General features: G+C 37.0%; 1 long non-coding RNA gene across 2 annotated transcripts in view; it reads left to right on the top strand.

Moving 5' to 3' along the window:
- The window catches only part of LOC146596765 (uncharacterized), a 188,988-nt gene that overhangs the window by 62,467 nt on the left and 106,827 nt on the right, over positions 1–19,694 (top strand). For both annotated transcript variants that reach the window (XR_014895698.1, XR_014895699.1), the window contains exon 2: positions 8,772–8,925. This is a non-coding gene — a long non-coding RNA (uncharacterized LOC146596765). The remainder of the gene's footprint in view (positions 1–8,771; positions 8,926–19,694) is intronic.

Here is a 19,694-nt window from a genome sequence, read left to right as displayed (position 1 = left end):
CACTCAATGTAAGTCATTCCCTGTGAAGTTTAAACTCTCCAGAGCACATCAAATATGCTTAGCTGAAGTCACTACGTACTACTCTAATGCAGTTCCTAACGTATTACATTTTAATTCAATATAGTGTGTTGTGGGTCCTGAAAACAATGTCACCTGGTTGTACGAGACTACCCTATATCTCCTGGGGACATCTGAGTGAGAACAGCCTAAGTCTCTTCTCCATGAAGCTCTACTGGACGTGCAGAAACCACCCTGCTGTCTTYCCCTGCTGATTTGTCACAGGAGATCTCCTTCATTGTGGGGGTTATGCCTCCTTCTGTGCATTTTATACATACAGCTTGGTTCTATGAGAATTTGGTCCTGAAGTGGGGAAATCTAACTCAAAATGCCTGTGCTTTTAAAATGCATTCTAGGGTGATTCTGTGTGGGAACCTACAGAGAAGGCAGAAAGACAACTTGGAATTAAAAAGTAGTGGTACTTTTTGTTGTTAATGACAATGACAAAAGGAATAATGTCAGTTTTCTAAAAAAAATTCTGAAGAGCCTTAGTGATTCATGCTTATATAGAAAATAATATTGAAACACTTACTTTGTAGCTAGCAGCCAAGAAGGGATAACATAAAWTTCTGCTGCATTTATATTGTAGTTTGCAGACATATCTAATCTTCAGTGGCATGAGAAATGTTGTAAAAATGTATGTCATTGAAAATTGCTGCAGCATCATACTTAAAAAACTGTCCTCTAGAAACCAGGTCAACTTTCATTGCAGCTTATGGTAATATATATACGCCTTGTAGAGTTTTTTTATGTCTTATAATAGAGATAGTATAGATAATAATATGTTTTCATCTGTTACTGTTATCAGATTGTCTTATCTCCTTTGTCCCATCAAAAGCCTGCATTCAGAAAATATTAAGATAGGAATGTCTGCTTTATTTAATACGTACRTGAAGGGCCTGATTCTGTTTACATTGAAGTCTGCAGATTTCTCTTGCTGATGGGAGCAGAATCAACTGTCTGAATCCTACTCACTACATTGCATTAGGGTGCTTTACAGTTATGCATATGGGGAATGGAAATTGACCTTGCAAATTGTGAAAATATTGTTGTAACTGGAAAGATTTTAGTGCTGTAACTTAGCAATTAACAAACTTGTCAGATCTGTTTGGTTCTGTCAAGGAATGGTTGTGATCTCACTGTGCTACAAAACCCAAGTTTTGGCAAGAGAGTGAGCTGGAAATAGTGTGTGCATATTCTTTATTTTCGTTCTTCTTTCCTAGTCGTTAAAAAAAAATGAGGATTTAAAAAAATGATTGTCCTGTTCGAGGAGAAGTGAACGTGTGAGACATTAGCAGATGGAACTTTTCCCTGATTTTTCTGTTGTCTGGAGGTAGATTTAGGAGGCTTCCCTTTACCCAGACACAGGTTTTGAGTAAGCGTAGAGGTATTTCAAAGAAGCTGCTATTTATAGCTCCTGTAATTGTCCCAAATCACCATTTGATGCTGCTATTTCAGGTGGTGGTATCGTAATAATTATTTAAATTACTCTTTGAATATAGGGAATAATTCCAGGAAGAGGATTAGTGTTTTAGAGAAACCGTGAATAAAGTCTTTGGCAAACCAGCTGACAATAACCTTCTGCATTTGGTTTGAAAGGAACAACATGAGTAACTCAGAAAATTTTCTTTCATCCAACAGCTTCTTTTGGCTTTATGGTAGCAGCTTCTTTTGACTTCATACTAGCAGCAATTTGCTCAAATAAAAACTATTTTTTGGTTAGGTCTTTAAAAAAGAGCTATTTTTTTTGCTGATCATATTATTGCAAGTTTTTTATTTTCCTGAGCCAGAAATGTTGCTGAGAGTCTTTCTCTGGTCCCAGACGTTTGTGCTCCTTTTTCTTCCAACAAGGTTGAAGATGAGCTACAAGTGATGATCTAAGGTCTTTTTATTACTTCCAAGATAATTGCTTGTGTGCATAGTCCTTAACTGTCAGAGAAGTTAAATAGATAGTGTAACTCGAAGGCCAGTATTCTCAGGCACCTTTGAGATCATACCAGTTGTAAGCCACTTTCCCTGAAGAGTTTGGGAAGTACAGCTCATGTAAGCATTAAAATATGTTGATATTTGCTCGGTTTCATTGATTTTCTGAATCTGTAAGTGAACCTGAGAAATTTGCCACATAGTAAGGTTGTGAAGCTGCCCTTGTTTTTCTGATTTTTTTTCTCCAGATTCACCTGGAGTAAGAAAATGTAAAACAGTTCTGAAATGAAAAATAATAGGATAAAATAATTGAAATTTGAATTAATTTCATAAACTTTCTATCGATCCTGTAAAAGAAGTTGGTATTTTATTTCATCTGACTTCTGTTTAATATTTTTTATTTTGGTATATAGTCAGGGAGCATAATGATAGCATTTTTGTCTTCTGTTTTGATAAACTTAAAAGAATTGCTAATTTTAAAATAAGTTCATTTCTGAAAATGCTTGTCAAGTTTAAGATCTAGCACGTAGCCAATTCTCTCGATCTGATAAAGTTTTTGGTTAGATTGTTACATGTCTTTATTACTGAAGGTACAGGGAAAGTGTTTTTGAAGTTTTGAGTTGCTTTAAGAAGCAGAAGCTATCTGTGATAAGTCGTGGAGGAGTTCAGCTGTGATGAAGTTACTAAAACGCATTTTGGCAGAGAATGCAGAAGAAACTAATGAATCTGTTGTGAAACAAGACAGTCTGTGAACCCGTGTTCAAAGTGTTCATTGTTCTCATTTCAAGTCAAGTGATACAATACAAGTAGTGAGCAAAGAAAATTAGTTTGTGTCTGGAATACTTTAATTAAAAATAATAATTATCATGGACCCATGGTGCTCATGAACAGGATTGATTTTGCTAAATTCTACTCTCACATCAAATTATGTTGCTGTTATGTTATATTTCATGTTTGATTATGGAGAGATTACGAAGTTAAATGGACTTCTATCAAAAACAGGTCTGTTTTTGAATTTAAACAATACCATTTTTTAAAAAGAGTCGTTTTAGTACAGAAATTTTATAATAAAGAATTTTACAATAAAGATCCCAAGCTATGACATTGCATAGCAAGAATTAAGTACTTTGGGTAGTAGTTGGAGTACTCTCTCTTAAAAGCATGAAGTAAATGAAGACAACCAGGAGATTAAAATGCAGTGTTCAAACAGTGTTCAAACAGTGAAGGAAGCATTCAAACAGAATGCATATGGCATAATTTCTACATTTGTAGCTATTTCTCCTACAGGCTTTGTTTCTAATCGCAGGATCCCATGCAAAAGCCTGTTGTAGTCTTTATCCTGGAGTGCCATGTGCCTTCTAAGGACACTGGTGACTCTACCCTGACAAGCCTGTTCCTGTCGGTRGGATAAGCCTGTTTCAGCTTGGAGGCCTGCTGTATTTTTCTGCCAATGAAATAAAGTTGTGCCTGTTTTTTTAACTTGTTTTGCTTCAATTAAGACAATACAGGGCCCTTTTCTATGAACATGTAACTCTAGCATAAATTATAATTTTCCTTTGATTTGCAGATAATTCATGTGTTTTGCGCTACACTTCAGAACGATATTGGGATTCTGGCAAGAAGGGACRCTGCCAAACTGCCTTTGCTAAGAATCCTTGAAAGTAAAGCATGATGCTGCAGATATTAAGGTTTATGAGAGCGACAGGAGTTGCTATCAAAGTAGTTGTCTGTAGAAAAAGGTTGTAGTTAGATTGTCACAGCTTACTGAAAACAGAGATAAGGTAATGGTTGATTTAAAAGCAGTCTTTTTATTATGTGCTCAGTAAGACAGGGAAAGCAGCTCAGGGTGAACCTGAATCTTTTCCCCTCAAACTTGAAAAGAATCCAAGTGATGGTCTTCAAGTAATAACAGTTTGCCCTTTGTGACTGTTTTCTAGCTTCTATGTGCAAGAAAAGCTTGTACAATAGAGTGAATATGGTGGGGAAGTTGAAGTCCTGACTAAGTAAACATTTCCACATTTCCTTGAATTTGGCTTGGTACTTTGTGTTGATGGACTTAAGTCTTTGACTAAATTTAAGCATGTGCCTCAGTTTATTGCTTGGAATAGCAAATGTGAAAAGATGTTTAGAAGCTGAGTCTCGTTTTTTTCTTGGTTCAGAAAAGAAGTGGCAGCAACAGGCAGGGCTGAGCACGTGGCTTCCCGTGGTTCCCCTGGGCGAGGAAGCAAGAGCTGGCGGCCGATGAGGCAGGAATCGCAGCTTTTGGGGGGCAACTGCAGCGGCTGCAGCGTTCCCCTCGGCAAGCTGCCAGCACAGTGTGTCGGCCTTGTATGGAGATCAGCAAAGYGGCAAGAGTGGCAGCAGGGAGTTCRTGTGCAGACCGCTCTGCGCTGCCACGCAGAATGGCAGGGCATTCAGCATTTGAAGAAGAGAGCAACAGAAAACAAAGGTTAAACCGGAAAGTGCATATGTAATGTGAGCGTTTTCAGGGTCAAACATTTACTCAGAATGTTTTCTTACGTAGTCTTCAAATATTACTATCTTATCCCATGACAGAACCAACATGTTCTCAGTATATTTTCTGACCATTCCATTTTCTGACTGAAATAGGTAGACCTCACGGGGACAGACTACCACGCTTTTGAATATGTGATATATCTGCATTTTGGTGGAAAGGATATGTCCTAGAGTAGTCCCAGAATCAGACTTTCTAAGTTCAAGAAATAGTTGGATCTGTTTTAGGGGTTTCTTGTTTAGGTTTGCCTGAAATAAAATGGTCCTGCACATATCTAATTGTGTTCAGATACCACAATAATACTGACCATGTAAGAAAAACAGCTCCTCAGATATGGAGAAAGGATACAGGACAGAAGTTATTCTCTGATCTTGGTTTTTAAAATAACCTGTTAAAAAGAACACAGTTATTTAAGAAAACTCTCATAATTAYTAAGAACTCCAAATAGACTTTAATTCATTTGATTTTTATAGATCAGCAGGCTTTAACCTCCATTGTAGAACCTGAAGTGTACCTGTTACATACCGGTGAATTAGTTATCAATCCCTTGGGCAGTGTGTTTTAATATCAGTATTATATAGTAGATGATATAAATCTTGTGTACGGTATTATTAGCTTAGGCAGCTGCTGACTTAAAAAGGCCAGTTTAACAAGTCACCACTGTATTATGTTTAATTAGGTACAGTTTATATAATGAGGTGTTCAGTTCTAATGGAAAGACATGCTGTGAGCAGCACATCTGCAGGAATAACTATTACAATCAGCATTGCAGAGACCCATGGAACTGCAAATTAGACTTACTTATCTAGAAATAAATTACATCCCAATGCCTTCATAAAGCTCATTAATTAATTCCACTGGCATAAAGGTCTTTTTCTTAATTTCATGTTCCATTAGCATAATAAACACAATTTGAGTTACAACAGTATGATCAGTTTAATGGATGCTATTTATTTTAGTTTTTTATTTAAAGTCCCGGTAACATAGAATTAACATCAATATGCTGTTTGGTCCTTTATTAAAAATTCCCATAGGATAACCAGCACAGATGTTCAATACAGCATCATATATTTGCTGCATTTTATGAGTTCACTAATTGGCCATATGGAAAGGTGTTGCTTGGGTTTATTTTTTTCTTTTTAATCTGATAAATTATATGGATGTAATAGTCACAATTGGTTAGTATGTAAAGTTGGACAGGTTAATATACACAGCATGCTGGAAGCAAAACAAGAGTAAGCAAAGTTTTTATGTACATTGATTAATAGGAAATAGTACCAATATATTCACAAAATATTAAATTCAGTTTAACTAATGTGTAGCTCCTGACATAATTATAATTCTTTAATTTATGCAGACACTGTATAATCAGAAGGAAGTATTATCAGCTCTCTGTTTAGTCACAGTTAGGTTACAGACAACATTATAGTAGTTCCATTCAGCTTTTTATGAGCCCTACATTTCATGATAAAATACATTGTTAGGAACATTTAAGATAAGATGTTGTATGTTGGTAGAACACGAGGTTTCATTGTCCATCCAGCTAATGCTGATGCCTTTGAATGGTATCTCTGCGTACTATTTTGTTAGTTTCTACTAGACCTGGAAAACAACTTAAGAAATTTTGTTTTTACCTTATTTTGTCCAAGACTTTTTTGCTAAAACCTGTCAGTTAATGTAACCAAGGTAATTCTGTCATCAGCTTGTTGTACGTATTGTCTAAGGCCTGATTTTCTATTTCTTTGTCTTTTTACTCCTCTGTGCATTTAGTATCAATATCTATCACTGCAAACTTCTTCTTCAGTCTATAGTGTAGCCACCTTTGCACGTTATAGAGCGATTCTGGATAATGCTCTTGTGTCATATAAATCCATCATCTGATTTTTCACGTAAAAACTGATTTCTGTCATTACATTGTAATTCACCTTTCTATTGCTCCCTGACTCACTCACCATGAGTCATCTAGCTCAGCTAGTGTGATTTCCTTCTATTACAGTTCCTCAATTCTGGTATCAGAAAGAGCTGCATCAGAGCAGATGAGAGCAAGTAGCTTAATTTCACTGTGTATGTCTGTATGGACATACACATACACAAATATATACTCCTCAAAGATGACATGAAAGCATTCTGCTTTGAAGAATTCTCTGTAGTACATTACATTTTAAAACCTCTCCCTGCCACAGGCACACACAGTTTTTTCTTTCTTTCTTTCTTTCTTTCTTTTTTTTTTTAAGAACTTCTTTTCCTAACTTTAATGTCTGGAATTCTTTAAGGCATTTAAGCATATAACTAACCTTAAGAATTAGATGTCTTTTCCCTTGAAATTTAGGTCTTTGTCTTAAATGGAAATTGTCTAGTTACATACAGAAAACCAAAGAGTAGCCTTTTAGTACAATCTCTCTAGTTACATATAGAAGACAAAGGAGTAGCCCTTAGTGTAATCCCTTGTCAGCGACTCGGAGCTGCAGTGACCGGTTGCACAAAGCAGTGTCTCTTTTTGTTGTTCTTGTTGTGAATTCTGTGTTCAGTGCAGATGCTTGAATGAAATTTATTAAATAAATGCTGCAAGTCTGCAGAACTTGGCAAAATGACAAAGAATCAGCATTTTCAGATGCCTCAGTGTTATGAGTCCTAAGACACACACATTAGAGAGAAATGATTTTGCACGGAAGGACAAAGCTAACATTATTACACAGCTGTATTGTCTGTGTATATAATAAAGTGTTATCATGCCCTACATAGCTACACTACTATGAAGATGAAAGAGAGGTGACAACAGGGGGTTGATTCTATCCTACAATTAAGAAATGGGGATTTCAAAAGCTTCTGCATTCTGAGATCCTCACATAGCTACTTGTTAGGGGGTTCAGACTGGAAATCTGTATCATAGGATTTTCAACAAAAGAATCGCTGGACACACAGTGCCAAGTCATGGCCTCTTGCAGCTGGTGGTCTAGGTGTGGTTAGGGAGACAATCATGTTTAGTCTTTCTTCAGCCATCTAAAGTAAATGTGTCCAAGGCATGGAGAAGCTCATTGGATGTGCAGGCATGTGCAGGCAAAACCTTGCTCAGCAGGCAGTGAGCCACCTGAGCGGATGGACTGAATGCATGTGGGACACGGGGAGAGGCAGGCAATGTGCCTGGAAAATACAGTGTCTACGAGGGATTCAAGCAGCTCTTATGGGATTGATCTAAAGTAGGAGGGAAGAAGAGAGCTGAGCAGTGAGAATCCACAGGGACTCAGCAGCCACCCAGAGCCTCATGCAGATTCTTTTTCGCCTGCCGTACCTTTCTGTGGGAGCTTCAGCTTACCTCCTCTTATTAGCTTGGGTTGCAAGTGCAGCATTTCTCCTGTGGTCTGACAAGCAARCATAATCTAAAAGGAGTTCTGAAAAGACTGCACAGACCATTAGAAGGAAGCCAATAAAAAGATGAAGCTGCATAGCTTGTTAGCAGGTTGTACAAGGCTATTTCAGAGTTTATTTTGATATCAGAGCCTGTGAATTTAGATTCACCTAGAAGATGATATTCATGATGCCAAATAACTGGCATAGAAGTTTTTGGAGAATTTTCTACCTGCCATTCCACTGACTTAATGGCAGCTAAGATATCAGCCTGTACGAAAGTGAGTACTTTGAGTGCTGGTGGTGCATCAGGTGTGAGACAGTTTTTTTTTCTTTTCTCAGCTGTATTTTGTCACAAACAAGATTACCTCCCTCTCTCTCCTTTCCCCGCCAACCTTGCACTCTGCAGCTGAACCTTGTTGAGTGTGGGGCCTTGCCTGTGATATACCCAGCAAGGTATTTTCATCTGTTGGATTCAGATTAACAGAGAGGTCCTGGGATCAGGGAAAACAGGTTCTTTCTGTTGGTTCTCATTCACCTGACCAGTTTCTTCTCAATCCTTACTGAGACTTTTTTTTTTTTTTTTTTTTTTTTTTTTGATCTGAGAGGATGGGGAAAGGAAAGACAGCCCTCTGGGGATTAGGTAAGTACTTTTAGCTGAAGGTGTCCTAAGATGCACACATCAGAGGGAGATGATTGTTCTCTAAAGAGCAAAGCTACCATTACACTAATGCACTGCCTGTCACCCTCTAAGAGGTTTGTGGTTTGGGACTTAGAGTTTCATGAAGTTTTAGAGACCTATGACAGTTGCCTTCTCTTTTTTGGTCTCTGCAGTGTCCTCTGCTATGGCTGGATAGTTCTGGTCATAAAAATGATTATTTTTTGTCAAGGTTATTTGTGACCAGAGTTTGTTTTATTCATTGTCTTGCAGATTGACCTCGCTGAATTGAGTTTTTGAATATTTTTAGACGTTTCGAATGGAAGAGAAGGTGATGTGGAGACTAGTGCATAGCTGCCTCATTACTCTTGGTCTAACCCAAAGTGAGAAACCAAAGAAGAGGCTCAGGGAGATCTGGAAATATCAGGTAATATAGACCTTCATATCTAAAAAAACTGCATGCAAAATACAATTTCAGATAGAAGATAAACATGCCCCTGTCAGGCTTTGTTTTTAGGCTGTGTGCCTGTACCCATGGCTTAAGATAGACCTCACATCATTGGGGGACACAGAAAAGCATGGCTACAAGTATAATTTCATAGGCATGGCTGGTTCTTAGGAAAGGGCCCTAAGACAGGGAAGGGGCGAATTGCTATTAACTTCAATCAGAACTGAATCAGACTGTATATACAATTGAGTTAGAACTGAGTAAAATATTTTTGCCACATAGGCCTAAATGTAATCTAAATTCAAATGAAACCTTCTTCTGTTATCTGGCTAAAAGAAGCTCCAGTAAAGATAGCTCCACTTCTCAAACCTCTCTGCAACTCCTGGAAACTTCCTGTCTAATTGGTGCCCTAGAGATAAGGGATAAGAAATTCCTTTTTTGTGTAGAACAGTATAAGGAATAAAACTGGAACTAAAATTCTTTGTTTTGCAGCCTTACTGCAGACATGACCAGATGTCTGATTGGTAGAACTGAATAAAATATTGCACAGTCAAACACTTCGAAAAGCCACCCAATGCGCATTATTTTTATAGAWTTTTTCAGATGTTTTATTTGTATCTCAGTGGTAAATATTTAAACAGAAGAAATATTTCTAAAAATCTTGCAGGACTACATGTGTCAGTTTTCCTAACAGAATCTGTTTCCCCTAGTAGTTTATAACTTCAAACCTAAAAGTCTCTGTAGAAATGAATGTATTAATTTCCACTTATGTGTGCTATCAAACACTGTATAGTACCATACTGGGGCCTTGGACTTCAGACCACCTATTGTGGCTTTCTGCTTGTTGATTTGTTTTCCACAATTCTTGCTTAGAAAAATAGGTAACTTGAAGAAAAAAACCCAAATCATAATACAGTAAAACAGAGAAAAACAAGACAGGAACACTAATACATTGAATCTGCAGGCCTTGTGATCTTTATATTTGTTTAAGCAGCCTGTTTTAATTAGTAATGGATACTGTTGCATTCAGATAAACATTAATCACAATTGAAAGCAGCACCTTATAAGCACAGAATTTGTAGAAATTTAATCTATATAGCTAAACTCAACTTCTTTAAGAAGCTGCTTTGTTCTTGTCATAATGCTTGAGGTTAATGGACAACTTAGCTAGAATGGCTGTGTGACATACAGTGAGTGAAGAGGACTGACAAAAAGCCATTAGAATCCAGAAAAGAAAGACAAAGACAGAAATTATATTGCTTCCAGATGAATCCTCACTATTCCCCAAACTCTGTATTAGTATGACAGGCAAGAGGCAGGGCCATTAATTGAAAGGTCAAATAGTGCAATTTTAGTCAGATGTTTTTGATTGAAAAGGCACTGGAAAATTATCTAGAATGCTAGTGTTACAAAATCTACAAAATACTTCTTAAAAACTGTTTTAGTGGCTTGATGGTCTCAGTGACAATTCTACCTGTCATACTAAAAAAGAAAGTTAGCTTTCAACACTGTTTATGGTGGAAGTATTATAAAAACTGGGTTAGGCTGCATTCTGAAGCTATTTAAAAAAAACTTATATTTTTTTTTGTTTCTTCAAAATTCTTTAATGCAGTTAAAGTGTAAATCTGAAAAGCCYCTACCAGTAGTATTGCTTTCAAATTGGTTTAATGTCAGCCTTCATAAAGTTTTTATTCCTGAAGATCTACTTTGCTAATAGAAAAATACTGAAAGTTTTTAAACAGGTTTTAAAAGTAATTCAATAATTAAGTCCCCCAGATCCTAACTGTAGATTCAATCGGTTTCATCAAGCATATTTACCATTCATACAATATAGATACGCTTAATGGTCCACAATCAGCGTCAAATATTGAGTACAAAAGAAGTGCTTGAAGAAATGCAATGTGCAAAACTCCATCGTGACCATCTGTATGTTCCTAAGAAAAACATGTCTTACATCCTTGTCTTCAAATTTGCTGATGAATATGGCTAGAGATTTTCTTACTGAAGACCATACGTGATGACTTCTTTTTTAACATTTGATTCCTGCCATTTCCCAGCCACTAAGCACCATGGGCATTTATCCTAAAGTCAGTTTGGTGAGAAGCATGCCTATCTAATTAAAAATTTACCAGTCTTGARATTTTGAGTTAAACTAGTGTCAAAACTTGGGATGGAGAAAGAGAAAAAAAGATACTCTTTTCAGTAACCAATAGAAGTTGTCCAGCCAAAAATACTCACACATTTATGGCCTCACAGTTAACATAGGGCAACAGTTGCTCTCAGGCCTTTTGTCAAGTTTGTTCTCCTGCCACTGCTTTCCCTTCTTTGCTCTCCTCCTGTCAGTATGACATATGAACAATTACTGAAAAATCATACTGTTGGTATAATAAATAATGTAATACATCATTAGTTGGACCAACTTATCTGCTGCTTGAAGCTTAAATGAATGTCCACAGGCTGTGGCAGCTTGGCTGTTTCCCCTGGATGAAGCAAATTCTGGTGCCTATATAACAAGAATTACAAACTAGAGACACTACTGCTCTAATTCTTATATCCTTGGGCTCACAGTCACTGTTGGGTTCAACCTGGGGGAGAAGCTGCGCAGGCTACAGTAATGAGTGGTCTCATTAGTGCTGGCTGCAAAATAACTACTTGTACTGAACAAATAGTATTTTACTGTAGAGGAAGAATTGCTACTGTTTTAGATTAAAATCTTTCATTTTCACCTTTTGATAGCATGAATGTTTTCCAGTACATCTATGGAAGTACAGTTTTGAGAGGGTAGAGTGGATATGTAGTCAGCTAGTGGTATTTTGTCTAACTTATTTCGCTTAGCACGAGGATAACATTTTAAGGTTTAAGGATGGCATTTTAAGGTTTGTGTTATGTAGGAGGTCAGATTAACTTATTAGATAATGATGCCTTCTAGCCCTGAAAATCCATTAAACGGTGTTCTCTTTTTTTATGGGGATTAGCTTTCTGAGGCTTCTTTTCCATCTGATTGTATTAGAATGTAAACACAATTTGTTAGTAATAGTTGATTATTCTGGATGATGGAGAAGATGATACTTTCAGGAGCAAAATACACAAAACGCAGGTATAAAAGTCACTTTTACTAATGTACTTCTGCTAAATTTTCTTACATATTATGATGTAATGTAGTGATATAAACTGTATTCATAGCATGTGCAAACAACAGTTAAGACAACTCTTTCTTTGTGCCAGTCCTAAATAATCTAGCTTTTTCTTTACTTTGCCTTACACATATGGTGACTTCTCTATTGTTGGTACAGTTTGTCATGAAGTAGTATCAGTGTCCATTATTCCCTTTATGCTTAGATATTATGTAACTGTCAAAAGGAAAAAGAAAAGGTATTCTTCCTTTTCCTTAATATTCACTAAGTTAAACAGATTTTGTTGTCAGTGTAGTGCTCTGAGAAGGAAATCAGTGACTACGTAGTATGGAACTTTCAACTGAAAGAGTCTTAGTCCCTTCCTTTTTCCTTGTTAGGCCACTTTCCATCAGTGCAGTGAAATAAAAGAAAGTGCTAGTTTGCTCTAACTCATCATAAATAAATATTTGACTTGTCCTGAGGCTTTTCTCAATCAAGTGTGGCATTGTAATCAGTGAATGTCAAATGGCAACTGAGGGCACTCGGCACCTTACAGGATTGGGGCTGTAATGAAAGTTGATGTTTCAAATAGACATTGTGTAACAGTGTTAAAGATCTGCTAGATTTCAATAAGAAGTCATCAGCTGATGGCAGAGGATGGCCACATGGCAGTTCTAAGGATGTATTCTGATTTCATAGGATGACTACACTGGGTAAATAATCTACTGTAAGTTGTATTTCCTGACTTGAGATAATACTTTACTTTCAGAGCTTTACTTGCTTGTAGTTTGGAAAGTACTGCAAGCTTGTATATATTGGATACAGAAAACAGGCCTGCAAGTTTCGGTTTATATCTCACTTTCACTCTCACGTGACAGCTTAACTTGTTACTACTTGATTATAATTATGTACTTGATTTTCATCAACAATAGCTTCTGAATGGAGTACTTCATGTGTTTTTTAAAGCAGATTTTGCTKAATACTGTTTCATTCTAGCCAAGAACATCAATTTCTGTGCCTCATCTTACTACTCTGTAGTATAATGAGTAACATACCTACCAAATAGGTGTCCAGAGTCCAAAACTACCTGTGTAGCATTTGAAGCTCCAATTGATTTTTTTTAGCAATAAACTGCTATAAGTTTGTAAAATATACTATGAGATACTGACCTCTGAAATCCTAACACTAAAACTGACATTTTACACCTTAAAATTCTTTTTCTAACATCTTCTCTGTTCTTTTATTATCATAGCTCACTCACTTTTGAATCTTCTTAGGCAATTCTAATTCCAAAGTCACATATTTGGCTGAGATTCTAACCTCTAAAGAACTGCCCAATATTAACCAAAGATTAGTCTGTTTAGAGATGGGCTTTTGATTCTCTTCCTTTTGCTGGCTTTTACATGATATAGCTGATATAAGCAAAATTATCTTTAAATACTTGCTACAAATGTCTGGAAGTTAATGGAAAAGGTTTTGTGACACAAATGGCCATCTTGGAGAAGCTTGGAAACTACTTATATTTACTTCAGTTTTGATTTAGAATGTTATAGCAGTGGAGTCAGGCAGCACCCAAATGCGTGCACATACTCACAGGGCTAATTTTCATTGAACTGTTTTATTTGCAAAGCAAAGGTATCTGTAAGAAGCTGTAAACTGCGCAGATTTATTGTAAAATGAAGGCTTAGGTAATCTGTGCATATAAAATGCATGAATCCTCGTTGGTTTTGTGTTTCTGTGATGGACACTTTTTTGAGTCCCTCATTCCAATAAGGACACCAGCTGGCAAAGATGGCTGGGGATTATAAATTACAGAAACCATTTTAAAGAAAGCTCAAAAGAAAGAGTGAAAGATAGGAGGAAGGAAATGGACTGCACAGCCCCTCAAGGACAAGCAGTCAGTTTGGAGGAAAAACACATTCCAAAAAATAACTGAACTGGTAGAGAAGAAGTATTGAATACTGAGAAAGTACAGATCTGAAAGAGAGTTGACCTATGAGACCTGAGCCCAGAAAGCGGTTCAGGAAAGGGAAATACAGATTTCTAACGTCTTTATGTGTAGGTATGTGYGCATGCACATTTGTGTGTGTGTGTGTGTTTATGTGCTGTCTAAAAGAAGAACTGTATATGGAAATCTTGCCAAAACCTACTGGCTTTTGCCATTACACAGGAAGGAGTAACCACAAAGCTAGAGAACACATGAATTTATGGTAGGTCATGCTTATGTTGTAAGGGAATCTGGTRGCTTAGCACTTACCTTGGTGACCAAGCAGCCATTCTGAGTGACACTATTCTCAGAGGATAATAGTGGGAGAGAGAGAGACACACGACAGACAGACGGAGACTGCCCAAGAACTATGACACAGGGCAGAAAAGGGGACAGAGGAGCGACCTGTTCTGAGAAACTTCTGTTCTGATGTGTGGACCTGAGCAAAACTGTCTAGGGAGTGCTTGCCAAGGGGACCTCTACATGTCTGTGTAGTTGTTACGGGTTTTGGAAGAGCCAAAAAGTTGAAAAACTGTGTTGAGTAGTCAGTATATACTGATTACCGAAGATTTACAATTTTTTTAACCTCACTCTTCCTGTAAGAGATTGTAATAGGGCAAAAGCTTCATTCTTTAGCAAGACCATCCAGTAGAGATGGCTATTTTGGATTTTTCACAAAAGTCTTGCTTTACACACAGCTGTTTCCTTCTCTCAGAAGCCCTTGTAGAGGGCTCACATAGAGTTTTATTTATATTGCTTCAAATTCAGAGATCTGAACATGGATCTTAGTGTGGCTGAGAGTAGATTTTTTTTGTTTTTTTTGTTTTTTTTTTAATTCCATAAAACAAGTCAGTGGGCAGGCAGGATGGGTGAGTGCTGTTCTGAACATCTGTCTCAACTCAGTGGTTGTGTAGGGACTCATACGTGTAACTGCTTACCTTTTCTGACAGCTTAACTGGCATTGCACCTGTTTTAAGAACAGATATATTCTTCTGGGATATTGAAAGGCTATTTTCTAAATTGTGGACATATGAGCAATATATAGGACAAATATATGTTAGAAGATATGCTTTTTGAAGTGCATAGTTAGAGGATTTTCTGGACAATCCACAAAGTGGTTGGAGTAATGGTGTACAATTTGTTTTTCTTTTCTTTTATTTATTTTCCTCAATGGAAGAAGTCCATAGGTAGAAGTCACATGAGTGTTTGAAATTTTAATTTCAAATGTTGTGTTTGTGAGTGTGTTCATATGTATGTTTTGGAATGAAAGAGAAAGCAAGAAACATCTGTGTACACATATATGTCAATATAATCCTTAGTGAACAATGACCAGAGTGGCAGAGGTTGAAGATCTAATATCTAAAATTGCTCAAGGCTGGTCTGACTCTCCTCCTGCTGAAACTTGTTAGCAGTTTCCACTGACTTCAATGAGAATGGAGTTAAATTAATAATGAAAGCTTTTGAAAGTTAAGCAGTTTATTTTCTCAACTGTGATTGAGTAGCCTGACCTGTTGGAACAGCATATTCCATCTGCTGCTACTGAAAATTTAAAATTAAGTACAACTTTATTTCCAAATTCTGTTGAAGTGAACTTACCTTTGCTTTTGTCTCCTTGTGCAAATCCTGCTGACTGCCAGTGAGAAGCTGTTTATGCTTGCGCTATTCAGGATGTGATGGTTCCAGCAGTGTTCTTTTCCTGTTGGAGTAACTGTTGAAAGAGCCTAACCACTATTGGAGAYGGTCAGCTGCCGTTCTGCTGACTTGCTTTCTTAGATACATATCTTAGCACTTCTGCTGATGTCTCAGAAATGAAGACTTTTAGGAAAGTAAGAGTTAATATGTAATAAATTTTTCTTTTACAGCAAATGCTTCCTCTTCAATGCGAGCTAGTTTGGGAAAGTAAATTAGAGTAGTGTTTTTGCTGAAGTTGTGTATTTAATGGAGAATTATGCACATATGTGCACTTGTTTTGCCAGGTTCAGATAGCTACTCAAGAGTCATAAATGCTTCAGCAGCCCGAAGCCTCATTTTGTAAAACACACAATGATGTTTGTCCTTTTCCTCTGTGGGTTTTACGCGGCTTTTCCTGATTAGGATACCATGTTCAGAGACTTTGAAGTCTTCTAATATAAGCATTTAGATGCTTTATTAACTTGAATAGGGAACAGAAAACCGTGGATCTAGCTACCAAATGCAGTCGCTCCTTCGGCTGGTTGGTGAGTTTCWGCCCAGGCAGGTTTCTGCCAGGCTGGAAAAGCTGCTGCCTTTTGCTCGGCGAAGGCCAGCGTTCGGTTCGGCAAAGGCCAGTCTGGTGAATTGCTGAGATGGACTGTTCGGGGACTTGCATGCCACACTGACAGGTCTGCTAGTTTGACTGTTGTCAGAAACAGGCTAACAGTATTACAATCAAAGTGAAAACTCCAAGAACTGGTTTAGGAAACATCTTTTCCTTAATCCAGAAAGTGCATGAGAGTAGATAATATTTGTAAATCTTATCTTGCCTGGGACCTGAACAGGTACAGGTACACTTAGGTACATATATGAAAAGGTTCATAATCCTATTGACATTGCATAGTCTGTGTCGTTTTGCTGTACCTAGAGGTTGTTGAGGCTGTTGAAGTTATCTTTGTGTAAATATTCCATTCTTTGTTTTAGTCTTGCCAAACTCTCAATCTGGCCAATAGCACACAGCAGTAAGTTCCACAGAGTATTTATTTATTTTAAAAATACTGTTCAGTGTTTTAAAAGCTTCTGTCTTTTAAATTTTCCTTGATATAGTTCTGACTGTGTGTTAGGTGGAACATAGGAGTTGTGGAGAGATACACAGATACACAAAAAGACAGTGCCTCTTATAAAAAGTGAAAGCTTTGTTTTTTCCAGCTTTAATCTGAAAAGTTCTAATATTTACAGATATATTTGTTGGAAATTGCCCTACAAATATGCTTTTCCTCTGCTGTTCTAGAAGTTCCTTTTTTTCCCCCTAAATGAAATGAGATGAAAAAAAACTGAACGAATTTGTACTTTAATAATCAGTTATCAGTGTTATGCAGTCAGTTCTCCAGTTGTATTATGGAAATTTTCATATTAACCACGCRTGCTCTGCCTGAACACTTACAGCTACAGTGCTGTATTGTGTGATTTTGCTGGCTTGGTTGGCAATGGTTTAGAATCTCTGTACTTCGGTATCACTAACTTTTCTCCTCTATGTTACAGCTTCATTTTATATTTTGTATTATCTGTGGTTTTGCTTTATCTGGGCTATCTTACTGCAATGTTTGCTTGAATAATAAAGGAATGATCTGGATAATGAAYTACTATTTTCAATATTGTTCCTGTTCCATGTCTTAGTGTAGCTGAATATCTTATTTGCATTTGTGATCACTGATGAGCATCCCATGATTTTTGCTGAGCAGCCCGTGCTGGTGCTAGCTGTATGCCTGTTTCTATTCCTGTGTCATTAGAGCCCTTTGGTGGGCAAGTCCAAGATGTTCCCTCCTGTTTATGCTACTTCACTCATCCCTGTAGTAATTTAAGTGATATAGCCCGGTATTGTATTGTATTGGCTAGTCTCCCTAGATCCTTCCACTGATTCCTGAGAATTTTCTTCAAATAAGACAGTTAAAGATTCAAATTTGTCTATACATACAGACTTTCTCTTCTAGATCAGTACGATCTGAGCTATGACGGATTCCTTGGAATACTCCTTTGTTTGCATTCAGCTGAGAGCAGTGCAGAGAGGATTGTAGAAGGGCATCAAGCAGGTATTTTTTAATACAGAATTTTCTTTTGATACAGAAATTATCTCTTATTTAATTCTGTAATGTACGCAGACAGGTAACTGTGTCTGTAAGAGAAAATATGAACTGGCAGCACTGCAGTGCAAGCTGCAGGCTCAATTTCTCTCATACTAAAGGTAAGATACTTTACTCCTTAGTAAAGAATGTGTACAGGAGGAATTATCGCAGAGTAGCTGTAGTGTTGCAATATCACAATCTAGCTTACTGCATCCAATTTGGTTTTTGTCCATACTGAAATTGCTCTGCATACCTAAAACTTTAACCCTCAATTTGTGATTACTGAATTTCTCTGATAGCTCATTGTTATTATAAAAAAGCTGCTAAGCAGTCAACTCTAGCAGTCTTAATTTTTTAATCCGTTTCTGAAACACTTATTTGTGTCACATTCTTTTTCTAAGAAGATAAATAGTATGTATTAACAGCAAAATTAAAACTGACTGTTGTAGTGGGCATAGTTTTAGGAATAGGGTTAAGGGAGGTGTCCTTTTGCTCTTCTCATGTGGTGGAACATGTGTGATCATGTCCAGTGTGGCACATGGTTTAGACACCTTCTTTTACCATCTAGGTCATAGCTGTGTTGAACTGTTGAACTTCTGCCGTAAAGGATGCACATGCCTATTCACAGTTACTTTCTCTGTGCCTCTCGTATACCACAGATGGTTCTCCCTTGGTTTTTTGAACAGGCTACAAAGTTGGAATAAGAACATGAGGAAGCCTGGACGCTGTGTTTGTGGTGTGCACATTCACCACTAGTCCAGCATGGGGTCACGTGCTGTAATCCTGAGATAGGTGCTGGTGTAGACTGGAAGGAATAGATTTCATTCTGCTGCCAAACCCTCCATTTATTTTTGTATGGGATTTCTATATTTGTCCTTTAAAAATATAAGCTTCCTCATTTTGAATCCTACTCTTCTGTTATTTTGGGCGTCCTTTAGGTGCAGAGTTATCGACATACAGATTACGTTTTGCACATCTGGATTTTGGGGAGTCAGATGTTCATAAAATTCCTGTAGTTTTGTGTGTGTGCATTTCTGTGTGTGTGTATGTGTGTAAATTCTGTGGATTTTGAATCCAGATGATACGTAAATCTTCAATGAATAGGTTCTCCAACTCTTTGCCATTTATTTTTATGGCTAATAGCTTTTTTAATATTCCATTTTCTACAAGTTTTGGCAGAATTAAGYAGTGCACATGAAGTACTTTAATTTCTACTACTATAATCAACTATATGAAGACAAGAAAAATGAGAGCGATTAGAAAAAAATGGAAACATTGCCTAAAATTAAGGAACCAGGCAGCCTGGACCTGCCATTGTAGGATTAGATGCAGGTGCACAATAATTCCATAGAATGTAGCAAAGGAAATGCTACCTACCATAAAAAAAAAAAAAGTTAATTTATTGAAACAAGTAGCTAGCTTGCTAATGAATTAGATATGTGACAACTTTTAAGTGCAGCACAGCTGCTGAATTGTCAGCGCAGGTGACTTTATCATCAGCAGACTTTTGATGATAATATGCTCAGGATGAAATAACCACTTGTTTCAAAAAACAGTCTCTAATATCTTWTGTGAAGGTCGGTCTCATAGATTTAATTCTTTAATATTCTAGCTGACATTCCCATTTTCTGAAGTATGAGTCTTTAGATACATAAGTCTTAGATATTGTAGTATCAAGAAGGCTACTATGTGTAGCATTGTAATTTGGTTGAGAAAATTTTTTTRCTATGGTACATATATGACCGGTAGACCAAAACTTCAGAATTGTTTTTCACCAGGACCCACCAAAGGGCACATTCAGGATATAAATATGAGTGCTTTCCATTTTAGAAATAATAAACTCCTATAAGACTT

Source organism: Rhea americana, unplaced genomic scaffold (genome assembly GCF_003343005.1).
Source record: "Rhea americana isolate MKP2758 unplaced genomic scaffold, rheAme1 scaffold_2, whole genome shotgun sequence".
Taxonomy (NCBI): Eukaryota; Metazoa; Chordata; class Aves; order Rheiformes; family Rheidae; genus Rhea; species Rhea americana.
This window is presented reverse-complemented; position numbering and strand designations above follow the sequence as displayed.